A 6,728-nucleotide genomic window follows, 5' to 3' on the forward strand; every position below is an offset into this window, starting at 1 on the left:
GATATCTAAATTACCAATTACTTTACTATAGCTAAATTACTTTACTATATCCAAGTAAAGACAACAATACTTTTTTGTCAATAATACAAAAATTTACTCCGTTCACTCCATTCCCGGTCCAAAACTCACACGTAACCGCTCGCGCAAATTTGTGGTCTCTGTATCGACCTAAGAATACAGTAGTGTCATTTTGACGTGGTTTCAAAAAATACCGGCCCTTCTGTCACACTTCTATTTGGTGTTAAATGACTTCTCAAAACAGTAACAATTTCGTAATTCTTATGAACCTGACAGTACATTTCAGATTTTTCATATATAATTGTGTAACATTTTAATGTAATTTAACGTAAAAAAATTTATCTTGTTCTTTATATACACGATAGTATCTTTTGTAAACTGGAACTCGACTGGATCATTTCTGCTTGTCTATTACGAGAAAATTACACTCTCGTAAATTTGTCTAAAAGAAATACGTCATAAATAGTTTCATTCGTTTTACATAAATTACAAGCACGGGCATTCGGAAACACAAAAACAACGTGTAATGTTTCCATTTACAAAAGCATATTTTAATATTTTCAATTATATTTATTTTAGTTTATTTATTTCAATGTCATATTTAAGTAACTTTATTTTTAAAAAAATATGTAATTACAAAAACAATTGAATTTAAACAATGATTCAAAATGAATATAAAGTAACAATGACTTTTATTTGTTAGCTTTGTTTTGTTATAAAAACTTCATCTTTAGTTTTAGTATCCACGGCAAGAATTTCTTATTTCCTGTGTTTTACTTTTAACATTTAAAGTTTAAGATACGTATTGTCTTCATAACTAAAAGATAAGTATAAATACAGCTTTTGATCATTGCAAGAGTTATTATTAATATAAAGTCTTTTTTTATTTTCAGCTTTCAAATGATGCAAAAGCTATGTGTTCATAATTAGCACATTACTGGTTGATTACTTATGATTTTACGTTTATTTCACGTATGAACTTAATCTAAAATATTTAAAAAACATCCTTCATCTTATTATTACTGCTCCGAGATTCGTACTTTTTCTGATTTAACTACATCGAACTGTATTAAATTCGCGACGTAACATGTACTACATGCAAACCAGGAGAAGCAAGAGTGTACAGTGTGTTGTTCGTTTGATGCGTCAATCAAATCTACAATAATAGTTTTCAACAAACTTTCAAAAACATTGGCAATACTTTTGTTTTGCAAATGGCACCATTCCAGTTTTTCCCGTAATGACGATTCTGCCTATTCGTTACGGGGTCTCTGGACAAAAAAAAACTTACGGAGGAGGGTAAGACCTTGACGATGGTTTCGTGGCTTCGAATGCAATTTATTTTCTGTCACTAACTTCACCCGGCAGAAGGCCAGATATAATTTTAAAATATAAATTTCTTACTCACGTTTATTCTTATGCCTTCAAAAACCATTCTTATAGTTACACTAGCGAAAAATCCAATTAGGAACATTTAGTTTAACAGTTACCAGTACGTTTCACACAAAAAATGTGGGTGTAGTTATGATACCTTGTTTACAATTCACTAAAATGAAAATGGGGTTCCATAATATTTCCTTCTCCTCTAATATCTGTAATGAACTGTACATAAAGTTTTGATATTGATTTCGAATAGGTGGGCTTTTATACAAAATTATATTTTATACTGAAATTTGATTGTTCTGAACAATTAATTTCTTTTCTTCATTTTTCTTTTGCATCGTTAACTACAAAAAATTATATAATGAACATACTGTACTTCACTTCATTTCACTTACTCATACGGAATAATCGGCTCTAATAAAAATATTATTAATCGTAGTCTATAGAATATTTTACTAAACCTTATAAAAGCGACTCGTAAAATTGTATGGAAGTTGCGTGTTTGACATAATCAATACTTTGATCAATATTTAAGGTATTAGCATTATTTTTATGGAAATGCCTAATTGCTTTCAGTGTTTTCTTATNAAAGACATCATTAATATAAATATAATTTTTATGGACGTTAAATAATTAATGGTTTTCGGTAGGTCCGCTGCTCGTTTAAACTCAACGGTTTGTGCAATCCTGTCGCGACACAAGTCGGCGATGACATTTTACCGAATTATAGGAGTTTTTTTAGCATGCTTGTACGAATACTGTTGCAATTTTTTCGCCGTGACATAAGCATCCGAACTATAGGAACCCGTGTTACAGCGGGGTCGACTGTATTTTTCTATTGGGAGATTTTAATGCACGTATCGCCGAAATGCTAGATTCATATTATAACGGTCCTAATCACCAAGTACAAAACATCAGACGTTCTAAAGATAATATTACTAATAAACTAGGTGTAAATCTAATAAAGTTAACAAAAGAACATAACTTGTATATTATGAATGGACCACTTAAAATTGATTACCCAGAAGAACTTACATGTATTGAGTATAATGGCAAATCCACTATAGACTTAACAATATGATCCGAGTATTTTTTGGATTGTTGTTTAGGATTTGCCACAACTTTACATGATCATTTTCCAACGATATCTAAATTACCAATTACTTTACTATAGCTAAATTACTTTACTATATCCAAGTAAAGACAACAATACTTTTTTGTCAATAATACAAAAATTTACTCCGTTCACTCCATTCCCGGTCCAAAACTCACACGTAACCGCTCGCGCAAATTTGTGGTCTCTGTATCGACCTAAGAATACAGTGGTGTCATTTTGACGTGGTTTCAAAAAATACCGGCCCTTCTGTCACACTTCTATTTGGTGTTAAATGACCTCTCGATACAGTAACAATTTCGCAATTCTTACAAATCTGACAGTACTTTTCAGATTTTTCAGATATAATTGTGTAACATTTTAATGTAATTTAATGTAAAAAAAATTTAACTTGTTCCTTATATACACGATAGTATCTTTTGTAAACTGGAGCTCGACTGGATCATTTCTGCTTGTCTATTACGAGAAAATTACACTCTCGTAAATTTGTCTAAAAGAAAAACGTCATAAACAGTTTCATTAGTTCTACATAAATTACAAGCACGGGCATTCGGAAACACAAAAACAACGTGTAATGTTTCCATTTACAAAATCATATTTTAATATNTCATACGGAATAATCGGCTCTAATAAAAATATTATTAATCGTAGTCTATAGAATATTTTACTAAACCTTATAAAAGCGACTCGTAAAATTGTACGGAAGTTGCGTGTTTGACATAATCAATACTTTGATCAATATTTAAGGTATTAGCATTATTTTTATGGAAATGCCTAATTGCTTTCAGTGTTTTCTTATCGTAGTTATCTTTATATCATATTATTACTTATGCAGTTATCGCCCGGTCCCACCTATCGCGTAAGTTCGGGGTATTACTGCACATCAAAAGTATTTTAAAACATCTCGTTATAAAAGATTCGTACGTAACAGTAGTTGTGTCAATCTGTTGTTACGTAACAAAATTTACTAGTAACATTTCAAACTCAAAAGAACGTTTTACAGAATTATGTTGAATACAAATGCTTCGTGCAGATTCAGTATTACATGGGCGTAACATCCTTTAATTAAATAATAATTCACATCATAACTAAATTAGAATTGACAAAATTATGTTGGCTTTCTTGGATTTTCGTTCGTTAATAAAAACCCAATTTTGTAAAATTAATTATTTTGGAAATAAAATACTGCATATGAAATTATGAGTTTGTATAGTAGTTTTATACACGCACAAAATAATTTATTAAAGAAATTAATTGGATAATTTTTAATTAACTTCATATAATAGAAAATTAATTAAAAATCAAAGAAAATTGTGCATGTGGATTTTTGGATGTCGATGGTGAGTTTGTTAGGTTTGCTCCAATTGAAAATTTCTGCAAGTAGCTTATTAGTTTCCATTTGTACGAGTTTCACACTATACTTGCCAGATATCACCAAAGTGTCATCAACAAAGGCCTGGATCTCCCAGGAAACGATGATGTTGTTGGGCATTAACCTCAGCAAACCATCATACATAATGTTCCAAAAACCAGGGCCAGAGCAGAAATCCTGTGGGCACCCGCGAGACATACGTTGAATGATTGCTAGGTGTATGTTTTATATGCCCACCGTCCTGTTGTTGAAATAATCCTTAAGGATGAGTTATAAGTTTTCTGATCCTTCGAAAGTCTTCAGTTGATGCAATGATTATACTTCATCACAAGGAGTTAAAGGCGTTCTTGTAGTCAATTGAAATTAACAGAGCATGGTGGTTCTTGTTCCATGCATTAACAATAAAGTCATTGGTGTTGTACAAAGCGTAGATGGTGGATTTCTTAGAAACGAATCCAAAGTGTTTAGGATGCATTAGTTGTTTATTGCAAACAAAAAACGTTTATTATATCAATTATAAGTCCATCTAACCATTTATTGTAAACTGGTTAAACGCTTATAGGCCTGAAATCAGTGGCTTTATCGGGATTATGTTTTCAAATTTTAGGGATAAACTTAATAGATATGACTTTCCATTTCCTTGGGAATTGGGAGAATTCAAGGCATCTTTTGTAAACAAATACAAAAGATTTAGGTACAGCATCGAATGCCTGTTTAACCATATTCCGTGATCCTATCTTTACCCGGCGTCATCTTATTACGTAAATTTTGTGGCATTCTTTTCTTCCCNAATGACTTTCATTTGTTAGCATTGTTTTGTTGTGAAAAATTCATTTTTAGTTTTAATATCCACGGCAAGAATTTCTTATTTCGTGTGTTTTACTTCTAATATTTAAATTTTATGATTCGCGTTGTCTTCATAACTAAAAGATAAGTATAAATCCAACTTTTGATCATTGCAAGAGTTATTATTAATATAAAGTCTATTTATTTTCAGCTTCCAAGTGGGGCGAAAGTATGTGTCCAGAAATAGCGCATTACTGGTTGATTACTTATGATTTTACGTTTATTTATGAACTTAATCTAAAATATTTAAGTATGAACATAATCTAAAATATTTTAAAAAATCTGTCATCTTATTATTATTGCTCCGAGATTCGTACTTCTTCTGATTTAACTACATCGAACTGTATTAAATTCGAGACTTAACATGCACTACGTTCAAACCAGGAGAAGGAAGAGTGTATAGTGCGTTGCTCGTCTGATGCGTCAATCAAATCTACAATAACAGTTTTCAACAAACTTTCAGAAACATTAGCAATACTTTTGTTTCGGAAATGGCGCGTTTCCAGTTTTTCCCGTAATGACGATTCTGCCTATTCATTACGGGGTTTCTGGACAAACAAGAAACCCACGGAGGAGGGTGAGACCTTGACGATGGTTCCGAATGGAATTTATTTTCTGTCACTAACTTCACCCGGCAGAAGTACAAAAATAATTTTAAAATATAAATTTCTTATTCACATTTATTCTTATGCCTTCGAAAACCATTCTTATACTTACACTAGCGAAAAATCCAATTAGGAATGTTTAATTTAATAGTTACCAGTATTTTTGACACAAAAAAATGTGGGTGTAGTTATGATACCTTGTGTACAATTCACTAAAATGAAAATGGGGTTCCATAATACCACCTTCTCCTCTAATATCTGTAATGTACTGTACATAAAGTTTTGATATTAATTTCGAATAGGTGGGCTATTATACACAGCTATATTTTATACTGAAATTTGATTGTTCTGAACAATAAATTTCTTTTCTTCATTTTTCTTCCCTGAACGTAAACATGCCGTCATTGTTGGATACTGTTCCTGATATCTGTTTGCCCTTGATTATCATCTTCCATGTTATCTGTTGGGAAATGAACATGGCCTAGTTGTCGATACTTTTCACTCAGATCCATTATATAAATGCCGTTCTCCTTATTAATGTTGATTGAATTACAGTTGATTCCGCTTAATTGAACCACCGGTTAATCGGGGCAGCCTCTTTATTGGGCCAAATCTCAAAGAACGAAAACCAAACTAATAAACTAGTCCATAATTTAAACGCTTAATTAGAACAGTAGGAGAAAACCAATTTAGCAATGTTTGATTTATTTTAGGGATCTTTCGAAAATACTGTATATCAGCAGTACGTACACTAATGTCGTTTATTCCTAACGGTTAGCAGAGACAAAGCAATTGTGTCTTTTGCTCGAGCAATTCGGTCTTTCCCTTCAGTTGATGCAATGATTATACTTCATCACAAGGAGTTAAAGGCGTTCTTGTAGTCAATTGAAATTAACAGAGCATGGTGGTTCTTGTTCCATGCATTAACAATAAAGTCATTGGTGTTGTACAAAGCGTAGATGGTGGATTTCTTAGAAACGAATCCAAAGTGTTTAGGATGCATTAGTTGTTTATTGCAAACAAAAAACGTTTATTATATCAATTATAAGTCCATCTAACCATTTATTGTAAACTGGTTAAACGCTTATAGGCCTGAAATCAGTGGCTTTATCGGGATTATGTTTTCAAATTTTAGGGATAAACTTAATAGATATGACTTTCCATTTCCTTGGGAATTGGGAGAATTCAAGGCATCTTTTGTAAACAAATACAAAAGATTTAGGTACAGCATCGAATGCCTGTTTAACCATATTCCGTGATCCTATCTTTACCCGGCGTCATCTTATTACGTAAATTTTGTGGCATTCTTTTCTTCCCTGAACGTAAACATGCCGTCATTGTTGGATACTGTTCCTGATATCTGTTTGCCCTTGATTATCATCTTCCATGT

This window comes from Centruroides sculpturatus, unplaced genomic scaffold (genome assembly GCF_000671375.1).
Source record: "Centruroides sculpturatus isolate CEXI.00-Female unplaced genomic scaffold, Cexi_2.0 scaffold136, whole genome shotgun sequence".
In the NCBI taxonomy this organism is placed as follows: Eukaryota; Metazoa; Arthropoda; class Arachnida; order Scorpiones; family Buthidae; genus Centruroides; species Centruroides sculpturatus.